The sequence below is a fragment of the Hyperolius riggenbachi genome, chromosome 3 (genome assembly GCF_040937935.1).
Source record: "Hyperolius riggenbachi isolate aHypRig1 chromosome 3, aHypRig1.pri, whole genome shotgun sequence".
NCBI lineage: Eukaryota > Metazoa > Chordata > Amphibia > Anura > Hyperoliidae > Hyperolius > Hyperolius riggenbachi.
In genome coordinates this window covers 358,851,702-358,869,806 of record NC_090648.1, presented here as the reverse complement: position 1 = coordinate 358,869,806, position 18,105 = coordinate 358,851,702, and the positions used below count along the sequence as shown (strand labels likewise).

The following is an 18,105-nucleotide window of genomic DNA, read 5'->3' as shown; positions in this document are numbered from 1 at the left end:
CTTGTAATCCAAAGCACTCTTACATCAAAGCGAATTTCCCCATAACACTAAATGGAAACCCAGTTGATTTGTTCCACAATCCAAAAAACTGTTATAGTAAAATATTATAAAAAAAATAAATAAAAAAAATTGTAAACAAGACTTTGGCTATAACTAACAATCATTGCCATCTGCTGGCTCACCTCAAGCTTTTTTTTTTTTGTGGCTTTCTCCAATGCCAGTTGTTTTTGCCTAGTTTGGGGCATTTCATGGAAATGTGACTTTGCCGAGTCTCTACACAGAGATGAAGTACAATCCTAGAGCGCCAAAGGGAGAATTACTATCCGCTCAGTTGTGAAGACGTGATGCATGTATACCTTTTCTTGCTTGTATATTAAAACATTGCTTGTATATCAAGTCATCATTTCACAAAAATGTATGCTTATTGCAAAGCACTCTTAAACAAAGTTACTCTCAAGTCAAGGTTTTACTGTATTCTTTTGGCTATAGTAATTAATTGTTTGTGGTATACTTGACTAGGAATGTAATGGGGACATGACTGTAGAGTTGATATTAAAAAGTCAGTGCAGATCAAAAAAGGATTAATACAGTCAATGAAACTTCACCACGGTGATAGTCCAACTTCATATGGTCTCGTGGTTAACCATCACCAAAAAAAGAGTAGGAGGGGCTTACCAGCTGCCAGCAACCCACATTATAAGGTTGTATGTCTCGCATTCAATGGTAGTGCTAACGGACCTCGAACAGATATGGATCCAAACTTCCACCACTCCCTCACTTCGATATATGATATGGTATCCAGGGAAGGTCAATATATGAATGCAACAAAAATGGAAACAAAATAAAAGTAAAGACTTACATACAGGCCCAGGACCTGGGAACCCCTAACAAAATGTGCGTGTGTATGCTGGTCCACAATGCTGGTCCATAACCAGTAACACTCCATACGATCAGCCAGGGATGCTCGGATGTGCCTCATCCACGAATTCGCCAATCCGCGTGGTTGCAAAAAAAAATCTGCATTCGGCCCCGCCGCATGCGGATTTTCGTCCGCGTCCACGCAACCACGCGGATTTTCTGCCGTGAATGGCGTAATCACGCGTGGATTCCCGCCCGGAGGCGGATTTTCTTTTAACGTTAATAACAAAGCCCCCATACATGCTACAATCCCCCAAATTGCATGGATTATCGAGGTGATAAGGGGCAACATAACTTCAACATAAAAAATTCCAATTTTTTTTTTTTTTTTTTTAATGGCTTTTAAAGACAAATCACCACTGTAAATGGGGCTATTAATTGGTAATACGTGGTTTTATAAAGGGATATACGCGTTAAGCAATCAAAGAGGTGAAGGCGAGTTCCAATGGCACTTGGCGGCGAAGGTACCGCTGGAGGAGGATGAGTGGCTGATGCCAAAAAGGCCCCAGAGAGGTTTTTGTAATTTTTTTTTTGTTTGTTTGTTTGTTTTTGCAGCAATTAGCAATGACATCGCAGCAGAGTTGTCAGTGGACACGGGCAGTGTGAACGCAGAGTGCAGTGGTGGTAGCGACTGAGTCAGGAGAAGGACTATGCGGGCGGTCAGTTCAGCAGCACAGAAGGACCACGGCAACATACTGGTAGTAGTAGTAGCAGCACAGCGTCATAGTGCTGGCCAAAAAATTAAATGCACCCGCTGACCCGGGCAGTGTGAACGCAGACAGAGTACATTGGTGGAAGCGAGTGAGTCAGGAGGAGGAGGACAATGCGGGCGGTCAATTCAGCAGCACAGAAGGACCATGGCAACATACTGGTGGTAGTAGTAGCAGCACAGCGTCATAGTGCTGGCCAAAAAATTAAATGCACCCAGTGACCCGGGCAGTGTGAACGCTGACAGAGTACATTGGTGGAAGCGAGTGAGTCAGGAGGAGGAGGACAATGCGGGCGGTCAGTTCAGCAGCACAAAAGGACCATGGCAACATACTGGTGGTAGTAGTAGTAGCACAGTGTCATAGTGCTGGCCAAAAAATTAAATGCACCCAGTGACCCGGGCAGTGTGAACGCAGAGTGCAGCAGCGGGAAGCGACTGAGTCAGGAGGAGGAGGACAATGCGGGCGGTCAGTTCAGCAGCAGCAGCAGCACAGAAGGACCATGCCAACATACTGGTGGTAGTAGTAGTAGCACAGTGTCATAGTACTGGCCAAAAAATTAAATGCACCCGGTGACCCGGGCAGTGATAACGCAGACAGAGTGCATTGGTGGTACCGTGGTAGCGACTGAGTCAGGAGGAGGAGGAGGACAAAGCGGGCGTTCAGTTCAGCAGCAGCAGCAGCACAGAAGGACCATGGCAACATACTGGTGGTAGTAGTAGCAGCACAGCGTCATAGTGCTGGCCAAAAAATTAAATGCACCCAGTGACCCGGGCAGTGTGAACGCAGAGTGCAGCAGCGGGAAGCGACAGGAGGAGGAGGACAATGCGGGCGGTCAGTTCAGCAGCAGCAGCACAGAAGGACCATGCCATTGCCAACATACTGGTGGTAGTAGTAGTAGCACAGTGTCATAGTACTGGCCAAAAAATTAAATGCACCCGGTGACCCGGGCAGTGATAACGCAGACAGAATGCATTGGTGGAAGTGACTGAGTCAGGAGGAGGAGGACAATGTGGGCGGTCAGTTCAGCAGCATCAGCACAGAAGGACCATGGCAACATACTGGTGGTAGTAGTAGTAGCACAGCGTCATAGTGCTGGCCAAAAAATTAAATGCACCCGGTGACCCGGGCAGTGTGAACGCAGACAGAGTACATTGGTGGAAGCGACTGAGTCAGGAGGAGGAGGACATTGCGGGCGGTCAGTTCAGCAGCACAGAAGGACCATGGCAACATACTGGTGGTAGTAGTAGTAGCACAGCGTCATAGTGCTGGCCAAAAAATTAAATGCACCCAGTGACCCGGGCAGTGTGAACGCAGAGTGTAGTAGCAACTGAGTCAGGAGGACAAAGCGGGCGGTCAGTTCAGCAGCTCAGAAGGAGGACCATGGCAACTTACTGGTAGTAGTACTATAACACCAAAAAATTAACCAAGGTAGGCGCTAGGCAGATAGTAACTGTCTTTATAAAGGCAGGCATAGTTAACAACAGCACATGCAGCAGCCACTTCATGTCCCCCTGTGTCCGACAATAGGGGCCAGGAACTCGCCTTCCACCCAAGCCTGGTTGATTTTCAGGAAGGTGAGTTTGTCCACAGAGGCGGGAGAGAGCCGAGAGCGCTTCTCTGTGACCACGCCACCGGCCGCACTAAAGCATCTCTCTGAGAGGACACTGGAAGGAGGGCAGGATAGGAGTTCCAGGGCGTACTGGGAAAGCTCGCTCCAGATGTCCAGTCTCTTGACCCAGTACTCCAAGGGGTCCACGGGGCTGTCGGTGTCATTGAGCCCGCTGGATGACCCCATATAGTCAGACACCATGGTGGTCAGTCGTTGCTTGTGCTGGTTGGTGGTGGATGCTGTGGCGGGCACCTCTGTTCTGGGCTGCTGCACTGCATACAGGCTCTTGCTTAGGCTCTTCAGGTCTCCGGGGCGCCAGTTGCTGCTTCTGGTGCTGGTGGTTGTTGTTGTGCTGCTAGTGGCAATGGCAGGCACCTCTTGCTGGCTTGGCAGAGCAGTTACAGTGGGGGTGGAAGGCTGGGGGAATGCTTCCAGTAGTCTGCGCACAAGGGCCTCCTTCAACTCCCTTGTGCGTTGCTCGGTGGTGGATGGCGTCATTAAGTCTCCCAGCTTCCCCTTCAGACGGGGATCAAGCATCAAGGTAATCCAGATGTCCTCCCTTGAACGCATCTGGATCACCTGGGGGTCCCTGCGAAGGCAGCGCAACATGTGCACAGCCATGGGAAACAAGTGGGCCCTGCCAGCAAGATCTTCCTCGTCCTCGCCATTGTCCCTTAACGCATGCCTGTCCTCTTCATGTGCCATGTCGTTGTCCTCCTCAAACCGCCATCCACGTACAACGCCTGCTGCACTCTGCTCCTCCTCCTCCTCCTCATTCAGGTTAGGGACCTCCAACTCTTCCACTACCTGCTGTGAGCCCTCCTCTGAGCTGGACTGTGCTGCCATCTGCTCCTGTTCTTCCAACTGCCTCAGGGCTTCATCCCCACGCTCAATTAAATTGTCCATTGCCTGCTCCAGTAGACAAACCAAGGGTACCCACTGGCACACAGAGGCCCGCTCCTCACTGACCATCTTGGTTGCCTCCAGGAAGGGACTCAGCACCAGGCATACTTGCTGCATCAGTGTCCACTGAGTGGCAGTAATCATAGGGACTTGCTGGTTGCTGGGGACACTTGGGTCTAGCATGTAGGCCCTAAGAGCCAGCCTGTGCTGACACAGCCGCTCCAACATGGCCAGAGTCGAATTCCAGCGAACTGGCATGTCGATGATCATCCGGTGTTGTGGCCTTCCATACTGCTGCTGTAAGGTGGACAAGAGTGCAGAGGCAGTGGCTGACAGGCGGAAAAAGCGTACCACCGCCCGGGCATCCTGCAGCAGCTCGCTCATCCCCTGGTAGGTGCGCAAGAAGCGCTGCACCACAAGATTGAGCACGTGGGCCAAGCAGGGGATGTGCTGGAGGTTGCCCTGCTGCACTGCTGCCACCAGGTTGGCCCCATTATCGGCTGCCACATACCCCACTTCCAGGCCTCTGGGGGTCAGCCACCTCCGCTCCTGCTTCCTGAGGGCGGCCAGGACGTTGGTGGCCGTAAGCCTCTCCTTCCCCAGGGTCACCAATTTTAAAAGGGCTTGGCAGTGCCGAGGCTTGGCGCTGCTGCTGCCGAGGCGGGCTTGCTTTCCGGGTGCAGAGGGAGTGTCGTGACAGGACCCTTCTGCATCCCCCCTGATCCCGCGTGGTGGCACCACTAGCTGGGCTGATGCGCTCTTGTCCTCCCTCCCTTCCATCAGTGTCACCCAGTGGGCCGTAAAGGACAGGTAGTGACCTGTCCCAAATCTGCTACTCCACGAGTCCAGGGTCACGTGGACCTGCTTGCCCACAGAGTAGTCCAGGGAACGGGCCACGTTTTCCACCGCAAACTTGTGGAGTGCTGGGATCGCGCTCCTGCTGAAATAGTGGCGACTGGGGACTTGCCACTTGGGGATGCCAAATTGGAGCAACGTCCGCATGGCGCTCCCCTCCTGCACCAGGGAGTAGGGAAGCAGCTGTGATGCCATGGCCCGGGCCAGCAAGCCATTTAGTTTGCGGATCCGCCTGTGGCTTGGAGGCAGAGGCTTGGTCAGACTCTGAAAGGTGTCGCTCAGCAGGGTCTGACGACGCTGGGATGCAGGGGAGACAGAGGAGAGAGACAAACACTGGCTGCCAGCCTCAATGTCTGTGTCCTGAGTAGCCGAGGTGGAAGAGCGCTTGCGTGCTACTACTGCTGCTGCTGTGGGGGATTCACGACCCTGAGGGAGGGATGATGCTGCTGCGTTGGTGGGCCTTCTGCTCTCAGGAACCCCTGCCAGCAGTGCCTGCTTCCTCTTAAACTCCGCATACTCGCGGCAGTGGCGGCTTCTCAGGTGGCCCTGGAGTGAGGAGGTACCCATCTTGCTCTGACTTTTCCCACGGCTCAATCTTTTGCTGCATAACCTGCACACCGCATCAGTACATTCATCAAAGCAATCCCACACTGGTGACTTTAATTTACTGCGGCCCCCACTAGCAGAGGGTGCAGCGGAACAATGTGTGGTAGTAGTTGCCGGGGGTTTGCATGGTGGTGGTGCCGGCTGAAGCAGTGTCCTGTCTACTTCCTCCACGCCCACTGCTGCCGATGCCCCTGCCTGACATATGGCGATATCCTTGCCTAGGCCGAGGTGACTCGTCATCCTGCTCTGCCTCTGACCATTCTTCCACGGACTCAGCAGGCTGCACATAGTTAGGGTCCACAACGTCGTCATCATCAGCAGCATCATCATAATCCAGCTCTTCCTCTGACTCCCCCGCCTCCTCTTCTGTCCGTACATCCCCAGACACAGACCCCTCTTCTTCATCACCAGAACTCAACAACGCTTGTGATTGTGGCCCGATCTCAATCTCTGCCACATCAGTCCCCAGTAAGTCCTGAGCTTCTTGCATCAGCAGGTTCCCAGATGCCGGACTGAGGGACAGAACGCTGTCATTCTGGGAGGGCTGCTGACCAGTGGGTGCTGGGGTGGATGTCACAACAAGCATGGGACGTTGGCTGCTGCTGCTGCTGCTTGGAGTGGTGCTCACAGTAGAGGTCTGGGAGGAAGTCATGATGTCCATGAGTACGTCAGGTTCCATTTACTCAACCACCACACGGGGACCAGAAACTTTAAAATATTTGGACAATGGCGTCCGCTGACTCGGCCCAGGCTTTGCTGCCCCCCTTTCTGCTGCATCACGACCACGTACAGCTGGGCGTCCTCTCCCTGGACGTGGAGCAGTCCCATAAGTGGCTGAGGCAATTGAACTCCCTTTCCTCTCACCCCGCGAAACCCTGCCAGACCTGTTGCTAGTAATGAATCACTGGATGCAGTGGGCACAGTACAAGGTCACTGAAGGATGCACCAGGCACAGTACAACGGCACTGAAGGATGCAGTGGGCACAGTACAAGGTCACTGAAGGATGCAGTGGGCACAGCAGTGGGCACTGGATATACAACTAGGTCACTGAAGGATGCAGTGGGTACAGTACAAGGTCACTGAAGGATGCAGTGGGCACAGCAGTGGGCACTGGATATACAACTAGGTCACTGAAGGATGCAGTGGGCACAGTACAAGGTCACTGAAGGATGCAGTGGGCACAGCAGTGGGCACTGGATATACAACTAGGTCACTGAAGGATGCAGTGGGCACAGTACAAGGTCACTGAAGGATGCAGTGGGCACAGCAGTGGGCACTGGATATACAACTAGGTCACTGAAGGATGCAGTGGGCACAGTACAAGGTCACTGAAGGATGCAGTGGGCACTGGATATACAACTAGGTCACTGAAGGATGCAGTGGGCACAGTACAAGGTCACTGAAGGATGCAGTGGGCACAGCAGTGGGCACTGGATACACAACTAGGTCACTGAAGAATGCAGCAGTGGGCACAGTACAAGGTCACTGAAGGATGCAGTGGGCACAGCAGTGGGCACTGGATATACAACTAGGTCACTGAAGGATGCAGTGGGCACAGTACAAGGTCACTGAAGGATGCAGTGGGCACAGCAGTGGGCACTGAATATACAACTAGGTCACTGAAGGATGCAGCAGTGGGCACAGTACAAGGTCACTGAAGGATGCAGTGGGCACTGGATATACAACTAGGTCACTGAAGGATGCAGTGGGCACAGTACAAGGTCACTGAAGGATGCAGTGGGCACAGCAGTGGGCACTGGATATACAACTAGGTCACTGAAGGATGCAGCAGTGGGCACAGTACAAGGTCACTGAAGGATGCAGTGGGCACAGCAGTGGGCACTGGATATACAACTAGGTCACTGAAGGATGCAGTGGGCACAGTACAAGGTCACTGAAGGATGCAGTGGGCACAGCAGTGGGCACTGGATATACAACTAGGTCACTGAAGGATGCAGCAGTGGGCACAGTACAAGGTCACTGAAGGATGCAGTGGGCACAGCAGTGGGCACTGGATATACAACTAGGTCACTGAAGGATGCAGCAGTGGGCACAGTACAAGGTCACTGAAGGATGCAGTGGGCACAGCAGTGGGCACTGGGTATACAACTAGGTCACTGACGGATGCAGTGGGCACAGTACAAGGTCACTGAAGGATGCAGTGGGCACAGCAGTGGGCACTGGATATACAACTAGGTCACTGAAGGATGCAGTGGGCACAGTACAAGGTCACTGAAGGATGCAGTGGGCACAGCAGTGGGCACTGGATATACAACTAGGTCACTGAAGGATGCAGTGGGCACACAAGGATGTCACACTGTGTAATGAGATGCGTATATGCCAGCGAGCGAGCAGTGGGCACTGGGCACGGCACAAGGTCACTGACAGAATGAATGAACAGCGCTGGCAGAGAGTGGCGGTGCCGGCGGTGTGACTGGCTGCCTGCAAATAGTACAAGTGTATAACTGTCACTGGAATATACAAGTGAACACTGCAGCTGCACTAACCTGCCTGCCTGCACTACACACAGATAATCCCCACTCCCACTACACTGACTACACTGCAGCACTGAACCTGCCTGCACTACACACAGATAATCACTAGACTCCCACACTCCCACTACACTACACTGACTACAACTAACTACAGCAATCACTCACTGACTAGCTAACTGTGTACAGTATAAGAGCAGTGTTAGCAAAAAAAAGCTTTGTTTTGAACACAATAAATGCACTTGCTCAAACAACAATGGCCTGGAGATAATCCTCTCAGCACCACAGTCTAGCAAGGACAGAGCTTTTCCATCATGGCCGCCGCTTTATATTCAGGAGGGGAGGGCATAGCTCCCCTCCTGTGATTGGTTGCTAGGGCCTGGCTGGGGCCCTCTGATTGGCCTGCAATGTGTCACTTCCGCATAGTTTGACGCATTTCCGCTAACCACGACTTCAGCGCCGGGTTCACGAGCGTGAATGCGGATTTCTGTCCGCATTCACGCGAAGCCGAAGCAGATTTTCGTGGTTGAAATGCGTCAAAATGGTCGTGAATCCACGCGTAAGCGTGATCACGACCTGGCGGTGAGCACCACTGCGATCAGCATCATCTAAAATATTTCTTTATTAATAGCTCATTAAAATTGTAGCATAACAGCAGATAAAAAGTCCCATCTGTGGGTCTGTGCTATATGATGACGCACAGGCGTTTCAGGCCATATAGGTCCTTTCTCAAATCATGACCAGCCCACAATGTTATTCAAGTCCATAGCAGCTTTCATATAAAGCTATAAGGAGGACCACATAGCCCAGCCCACAATGTTATTCAAGTCCATAGCAGCTTTCATATAAAGCTATAAGGAGGACCACATAGAGAACTGGATAATTAACATACATACATATTAATGAATCACCTCCACCAATTAGAATCACAGGACAGGCAACCCACAAAATTGACATACATATCATACCGTAAATGAATATATGTGTCATCATACCTGGAGGCTCACTTATGGACACTCACCGTATAAGTCTCTCGTGTGTTAAAATCCTGATTGGATGATATTATGTGGTGTTCGCCATGGAGGGTGGGGGAGCTTTAGCTCCCCCCCCCCCCCCCCCCCCCCCTTACAATTGGAGGAAGTTTTAGAGCGGACGCTGTAGGCGCCCGCTTGATTGGACAAAATGATCATGCGAACTTTTTAATGTTTTCTCGTGATTTTTAACACACGAGAGACTTATACAGTAAATGTCCATAAGTGAGCCTAGTCCAGGTATGATGACACATATATTAATTTATGGTATGATATGTATGTAAATTTTGTAGGTAGCCTGTCCTGTGATTCTGATTGGTGGAGGCGATTAATGAATATGTATGTATGTTAATTATGCAGTTCTCTATGTGGTCCTCCTTATAGCTTTATATGAAAGCTGCTATGGACTTGAATAACATTGTGGGCTGGGCTATGTGGTCCTCCTTATAGCTTTATATGAAAGCTGCTATGGACTTGAATAACATTGTGGGCTGGGCTATGTGGTCCTCCTTATAGCTTTATATGAAAGCTGCTATGGACTTGAATAACATTGTGGGCTGGGCTATGTGGTCCTCCTTATAGCTTTATATGAAAGCTGCTATGGACTTGAATAACATTGTGGGCTGGGCTATGTGGTCCTCCTTATAGCTTTATATGAAAGCTGCTATGGACTTGAATAACATTGTGGGCTGGGCTATGTGGTCCTCCTTATAGCTTTATATGAAAGCTGCTATGGACTTGAATAACATTGTGGGCTGGTCATGATTTGAGAAAGGACCTATATGGCCCGAAACGCCTGTGCGTCATCATATAGCACAGACCCACAGATGGACTTTTTATCTGCTGTTATGCTACAATTTTAATTAGCTATTGGTAAAGAAACCTTTTAGGTGGTGCTGATCGTATGGAGTGATTCTGCAATATCCTTGTGACTCCAAAGGTGTTTTTAGCACATCCAATACAACATCGGTGCAGTAGCAATTACGTTGAAGGTCCATAATCAGTAAGACATTAAAGGTGCTGCCTGTCTTCTTTCTGACCGGTTTCGCAATCTAGCATCATTAGGGAATGTGGACCAGCATACACTCGCAAATTTTATTAGGGATTCCCAGGCCCTGGGCCCCGTATGTAAGTCTTTGCTTTTATTTTGTCCTTTATGGTTTATATCGATTGTTTTTATAATAAACACTTAAAGTTGCCATTTTTGTTATGTTTATATATTGGCCTTCCTGGACACCATACCATATATCGGAGTGAGGGAGTGGTGGAAGTTTCAATCCATAAAAGTATTAGAGGCAGTGGATCACCATGGCAGCCAAGGAATGTGCATTGTTTAAAAGGAAATAATAAACATGTCAGCCTCCATATTCCTCTCAATTCAGTTGTCCTTTAATACACCCAGAATATGATGTCTGTCTTAATCTAGGCTATTGCTTTATATTTGCATGCACTAGAGGAATAAACTAAGGTGTGACTGTGCTTGATCATTACCTTCACTGACTTGTATTAAATATTAGAATGGAAGTGTTTTTACTACTGTGTGTGAACTAGACACAAGAGAAATGTTATTTCCAATTAGCAAAAAAATAAAATAAAAATGAAAGGCATTGTTTTTACACTTATGTTTGGTAATCAAGGCTTCCTTCAGCTGTTGCATAGGCATGTTCATAGCTTCACATATGCTGTTTATCCATCTTAGCCACTGTCGTCCTCTTCTTTGCCCTTAACTGACCTAGCATCAATGTTTATTTCCCAAAGAAACCTCTATTTTTTTATTATGAGACCAAAGTATTTGAGTTTTAATATTAGTATCAACCCTTCTAGTGAACACTCTGGCCTTATTTCTTTGACCAGTTCACCACTAAGGGTTTTCCCCTTAAAGGGATACTTAAGTGAGGTAAAAAAAAAATGAGTTTACCTCACCTGGGGCTTCCCTCAGCCCCCTGCAGCTGATCGGGGCCCTCGCAGCTCCGCTCCGATGCTCCTGGACCCACCGGCGACGACTTCCGGTTTCTCCGTCACTGGCCGACAGGCATGGGAACGCGAGTGATTCTTCGCATTCCCAGCCACAATAGCACCCCCTATACTACTATTGCGGCCTTCTTGCCGCAGTAGCAGCATAGGGGGTGCTATTTTGGCTGGGAACGCGTAGCATCATCGCGTTCCCATGCCTGGAAACCGGAAGTCGTCGCCGGCGGATCCAGGAGCATTGGAGCGGAGCTGCGAGGGCACCGATCAGCTGCAGGGGGCTGAGGGAACCCCAGGTGAGTTAAACTCATTTTTTTTTTACCAGACTTAAGGTTCCCTTTAAAGAGAGGACACAGAGGAATGTTCTGTGCACAATTACTTGCCTCTGTGTCCTCCTGCTGCCGCCGCCAGTTCCCCCGGGCTCTGCTGTCACCCCTGAAAATAATGCCAGACTAGCAACAATCTGCCTGTTGCTAGCCTTCCTTTTACCTGCAGTTTGTCAATCAGTGTCTCCTCCATTACATGGCTCCCCCGCCTCCACTTGCTTCCTTCAATTGGAAGCTAAGCCATGACCCAAGAGTACGCAGAGGCACGTGATTGTGCACAGAACATGCCTCTGTGTCATATTAAGATTTTAAAAAATCTGCCTCGGGTTCTCTTTTACCAGAGCAATTTTTACCTTTCAGCGCTTCACCTTTTCATTCGCCAATAACTTTATCACTACTTATCGCAACAAAATTATCTATATCTTGTTTTTTCTGCCATCAATTAGCCTTCCTTTTGGTGGTACACTTTGCTAAGAATTATGTATATGTATAGCGACCAGGCATGCTCAAATAATGAATTCGGATGAAATCCGAATAGGTGTTATTCGGATTTCATCCTGCTAATTACATCACCTGTGTGGATGGGCGAGGGTGAGGGGGGTTAATCTTACTTATGAGGTGTCTTCTTCGCTCCGTCCCTCGGTACCTCCCACGATGCGTTCCAATCCACGTCACGTGATTACAAACACTTCCTCCTTCCGGGTTGAAGGAGGAAGTGTATAGTCATATGACTGTGGATTGGAACGCATTGTGGGAGGCGCCGAGGGACGGAGCAAATTCATTATTTGAGCATGCCTGATAGCGAAAATATTTTTGGGGGAAATAAAGGTGTATTTTTTCTGTTTTGCATCTATCAATAATTACTAGCCCATATATGTGGGAAAAAAAACAGTAATCTACTCTTATGACATACATATTTAAAAGAGTCCAGTCCCAAAGGTAATTATTTATGTATATTTTTATTTATTTATTTTTTTATATGCACATTTTTGGGGGAAGGTAAGTATGGGGTGGGAGGTAAGTTGTCAATTTTAATAGTATATGTATGTGTATTTTTTAAATAATATGTATGTAGGTGTAATTTTACTGTTTGGCTACAAGATGCCCTCACTCATTCGCTTCCTGTATGTACTGTTTTTACAATGACCGCTGGCATCTCATTGATGCTGTCGATCATTGATATGACGACTTAGCTCAATGAATGGGAAACTTTTGTCAGAGACATCTGATCTGCATGCTTCTTGAGGGTCTATGGCTAAAAGTACTAGAGACAGCCTTGCATCTGTGATAATCTCTCTGAAGCACAGCTGATGCGGTGAATGAAGCGGGAGCCCGCCGGCCCGTGAGAGGCAGGGGAGGACTGGGACCTTTTGGCCTGGGGGGACAACACAAACTAGAGGCCCGTTTCACGGCACCCCCAGCCCAAAGCCATATCTTTCTTGTGTGCAAATCTTCAAATTGTGATGACTAACAGCCCCAGCCACACACACACACACACACTATGTACCTGATGCCTAACCCCATTTCTCCGCACAATCTACCTGTCTGTGTCTGATGCCTAACCTTAAAGGAGTTATCAGGCTTTTTTTATGAAAATAAGTGCTACTTACCCAGGGCTCATCCAGCCCCGAACTCCCAGCATGTCCCTTGCCGCAGCTCTGCAGTCAGCTGTTCGCTGCCGCTGCCTCTCAGCTCCCGGCGATGATGTCAGGCCGACTGCGCCTGTGTGAGCGGCGCTGTCAATCACCGCCACATGGACCAGAGCGTACTGTGCAGACGCAGAACTACTGCACCTGCGCAGTACACTCCGGTTCACGTGGCGGTGATTGACAGTGCTGCTCGCACAGGCGCAGTACAGGCCGACATCCAGGTCGGACTGGTGCCATCGCCGGGGACTGGGAGGCAGCAGCAGCGAATGGCTGACTGCATAGCTGCAGCGAGGGACATGCTGGGAGCGTGGGGCTGGCGGAAGCCCCGGGTAAGTAGCACTTATTTCATTAAAAATGCCTGATAACTCCTAACAACCCCCCCCCCCCCCCCACACACACACAAACCTACCTACCTGGTGATGCCTAACCCCACTCCTGCCCACCCACCATACAAACTACTTGTCTGACACCTAACCCCCCCCCCCCTCCAACTACCTGTTTGACAGTGCCTAACTGCCTACCTCCCCCCTCCCCTGCCGCCAATCACACCACAAGAAGAAAAAACGTTCCCCCTCAGGCCAGGGTCAGAATGGGGATGATTATCACACAAAAAAAAACTGAGAGGGCACTGGCCTGGGCAGAGAATTGAATTTGACAGTAGTAGCAGGCAGGCAGCAAAGTGTGAGTAACTCAGTGACAAGAAGGGAGAAGAAGTACAGAAACAAAACTTATAAAAACCACCTTCTCCTCTGGCAACCTGGACCCAACCTCCTCTATCCTCCTGTCTCCTCAGTCCTACACCTCCTCCTCCTCCACAGCAGCAAGCAGCTATAGGTGGCATCTCCGACTCCCAGCCCCCAGAGTGTCCGACTCCTCCAGCCAGGACAGCCAGCCAGCCACTCGTAGCTGCAGCTCCAGGCCCCCAGCCCCCCCAGCACAGAAAGCTGAAGAGTGAGACAGCTCACTCCGATGACACCGCAGGCACAGCAGCACGTTGCGGGCGGCAATGGCTCCAGGCGGGGGGCGGAGTCAAGCAGGGTCAACCAACCGGGCCGGAGAGGACCTAAGCTATTTGTGTCCTTGTGCCGCTCACATCCACCGCAGGCGCAGCCACGCACAAGGGCACACCATGGCCGGCCGCCTCAGCCCCTTCTCTGATTGGAGACGGGAAATATCGCGCGAGGTTGCGATCCCCACTGCGAACCGGTCAACTGCGGTATGTCTGTGGCCGCTGCGTATAGCAGCGGCTGGCCCTAATTACTTAAGATTTGGGCGGCCCGGGGGGCAATTGCCCCCCGTCCCCCTGGGCCAGTCCTCCCCTGGTGAGAGGCAATTGTTTATTGCTGTATTACAAGTTTTAACCACTCTGTGACCACCTAATGCCTCAGTCACACTATGTCATGCCATATGGTGTGACTCTCGCGAAGAGTGAGATTAGCAGGAAAAGAGCACTTGCTCCATGATCAGCCTGCCAGCCGCGATCGGAGCTGGCAGGCTGTATATAACTAAAATATTTGTACAGCGCTGTGATCTAGATCTGTGCTGTACAGGGGACAGCCTTGTCACTTAACTGTCCCTCCTAACTGCTCACAATCGATTCCTTATTCCTGATCATAGGCATATGCCTATGTATGTGTAATGTAGTGTATGGATTGCAGTCCAGGGCTAATTTAGGCGGGAGGGGGCAATAAAAGTAAGATCATCTGTTAAAAAAATACATAAATAAGCATTTGCAGCAGCAATCAGAGACCACCTAAAGAAAGCTCTTTTTGTGAAAAGAAAATGAGGTAAAACTCATTTGGGTGCCAAGTTGTGTAACCGAGCAATAAACCATTAAAGCTGTAAAGTGCTGAATTGTAAAAAATGGCCTGGTCACTAGGGGGGTATAAACCTGTGGCCCTCAAGAGGTTGACATTGTTGTATGTGGATTTTAGCGGGTAGGGGGGTTACTATTAGGAATCTGTTGAAAAGGGCACCTGAGCCATCTGTATTAAGAGGTCTCCTCTATAGACTTCTATGTTATTTCTGCAAATTTCGGCTTTAAGGTGGTGAAAAGGGCATCCGAGTTTTTATTTCAGCTACAAGGTTTTGAATTCGGCTACAAAAGGGCACCCCTTTGCAGCCCATACTTTTGATTTGACTACATATTTTTTGATTCTGCTACAAAAGGGCACCCTTTTTTAGTATTCGGCTACAAGATTTTCGGCTACAAGGTTTTTTTTTTATTCTGCTACAAAAGGCCACCTTTTTGTAGCCAAGATGTTTGATTCAGTTGTGCAAGGGGGGGGGGGGGGGGGTGTTAGGATTAGGCATCAAAAGGAAGGGGGGGCGGAATTCTTAGCGTTGGGCACCGCCAGGGGGGTCTTAGGGTTAGGCACCACCAGGGGAGTCTTATGGTGGCCACTTATGATCCACTCTTTTTCATCCAATCTTAGCAAATCTATGTAGTATAAGGGTAAATTAAGTGAATATATTGAATGGATACTTCAGGCAGTTACCTGATATTATATAGAAGTGGTAAGATTGGATGAAAAAGATTGGATCATTAGTGGCCAGCTTTAAGGTGGCCACTAATGGTCCAATTTCTAGCGAAAAATAGTTCGAGCGATTAGAAATTCTGATTGGAAGAAAAATCGTTCACTACACCATCAAAGAACCAATCTTTGCTTCCTATCTATAACAACCAATCAAGAAAATCCAAATTTTGGTTTGACAAAAATCCAATCGGACGGCTATTTTTATAATCAATTGTGCTCATCAACTGAGGTTAATTTCAGCCAATCCGATCAGAATTTCTGATCGCTCTAACAATTTTTCGCTACAAATTGAACCATTAGTGGCCATCTTTAGGGTTAGGCACCACCAGGGGAGGGTTCTGTGTGAGAGTAGGGAGAAGTTAGATCATAGTAATCATTTGAGGGGGTGGGGGGTCTTAGGGTTAGACACCACCAGAAGGCAGTGGTGTAGCAATAGGGGTTGCAGCGGTAGCAACCGCATTGGGGCCCTTCCTCAACCAAAGTTTTAACTGTTTTTTTTTTGTCCTGTGCTGGTAATAATCACTATAGATGCTTTGTATAGTAATAATCATTAACAAGCTGTTTCCCATTCCCTTATTGCATCTCTAATACTGTGGATGACGTTTGCAGGTTTTATTGCACCGTATCAAGTGTTACTTATAGACTGCTTGGGTGGGCCCAATGTAAAATTCGCACCAAGGCCCATAGCTCCATAGCTACGACACTGCCAGGGGGTCTTAGGGTTAGGCACCACCAGGGGGGGTACTGGGGTTAGGTACCACCAGGGGGGTCTTAGGGTTAGGCACCACCAGGGGAGTCTTAGGGTTAGGCACCACCATGGGAGTCTTAGGGTTAGGCACCACCAGGGGGTCTTATGGTTAGGCACCACCAAGTGGGGGGGGGGGGGTGAGGTAGGGTTAGGCAACACCAGGGGTGGGTTCTGTGTGAGAGTAGGGAGAAGTTAGGTGATAGTAATCACTTTTCTTGGCTATATAACTTTTCTAGGCTATATCCAGCGCCCTTTTATAGCCAAACAAATTTCGCCTATAAACAGCATCCTTTTTATAAACTAAAACTAGCTTTCCATCTACACCAGGCACCTTTAATAGCCGAATTGGCATCTCGGCTATACCAGGCACCCTTTGTAGATGAATTTGGTATTTCGGCTACTCCGGACACCCTTTGTAGATGAATTTGGTATTTCGGCTACACCAGATGCCCCTTTTATATGAATTTGGAATTTCAGTTACCACAGGAAACCCTTGTAGACGAATTTGGAATTTCGGCTACACCAGGTGCCCTTTATAGCAAAATGTGCGTTTTTCGTCTATATCAGGCGCCCTTTTTTCCAGCAGCCTTTTTAAATGTACGCTACTATTAAGCTTTACTGCTTTAGGCTAGGAAGACTCTGCCTGTACTTTAGGATCTGTTTTTTATGGAGACAATGGCTGACATGTATGCATTGATTTATAGAAATCTACAGGTAAGCAGACGTTGTGGGACGGGGCAGACAGAGTGCAACAGGGTGTGTGGAGTGTAACATTACGCTGTATGGTTCTTCTCTTTATGTTTTTCTCTGAGGTGAGGAGAAATAGTGGAGGATTGAAGCCATACTAAGAGATCTCTTGACTGTTTAAATAGAGCACAGCAGAAGAATATTAAGCTTTGTTACAAGTTCTACTATTTCCCCATAAGTTTAAAGAAATTAAAACATTTCTTATTTTCAACTGTTAATATGATGGAAGAATAATGATGATAGAAAGGGCCAATGTGAATTTGTTGTGGTATTTGTGACTGGGGGTGTGATTACAGGTGTGGCAGGAGCATGTCTTATAGTTACATAGTTATTTTGGTTGAAAAAAGACATACATCCATCGAGTTCAACCAGTATAAAGTACAACACCAGCCTGCTCCCTCACATATCCCTGTTGACCCAGAGGAAGGCGAAAAAACCTTACAAGGCATGGTCCAATAAGCCCCAAAAGGGAAAAATGTCTTCCCGACTCCAGATGGCAATCAGATAAAATCCCTGGATCAACATCATTAGGCATTACCTAGTAATTGTAGCCATGGATGTCTTTCAACGCAAGGAAAGCATCTAAGCCCCCTTTAAAGGCAGGTATAGCGTTTGCCATAACGACTTCCTGTGGCAATGCATTCCACATCTTAATCACTCTTACTGTAAAGAACCCTTTCTTAAATAAATGGCTAAAACGTTTTTCCTCCATGTGCAGATCATGTCCTCTAGTCCTTTGAGAAGGCCTAGGGACAAAAAGCTCATCCGCCAAGCTATTATATTGCCTTCTGATGTATTTATACATGTTAGTTTGATCCCCTCTAAGGCGTCTTTTCTCTAGACTAAATAAACCCAGTTTATCTAACCTTTCTTGGTAAGCGAAACCTTCCATCCCACGTATCAATTTTGTTGCTCGTCTCTGCACCTGCTCTAAAACTGCAATATCTTTTTTGTAATGTGGTGCCCAGAACTGAATTCCATATTCCAGATGTGGCCTTACTAGAG

At 48.7% G+C, this 18,105-nt stretch overlaps 1 protein-coding gene across 3 annotated transcripts in view; it reads right to left on the bottom strand.

The window, feature by feature from the left end:
- The window catches only part of LOC137561539 (uncharacterized), a 170,126-nt gene that overhangs the window by 84,258 nt on the left and 67,763 nt on the right, over positions 1 to 18,105 (bottom strand). The gene's annotated exons all lie outside the window — the stretch shown is intronic.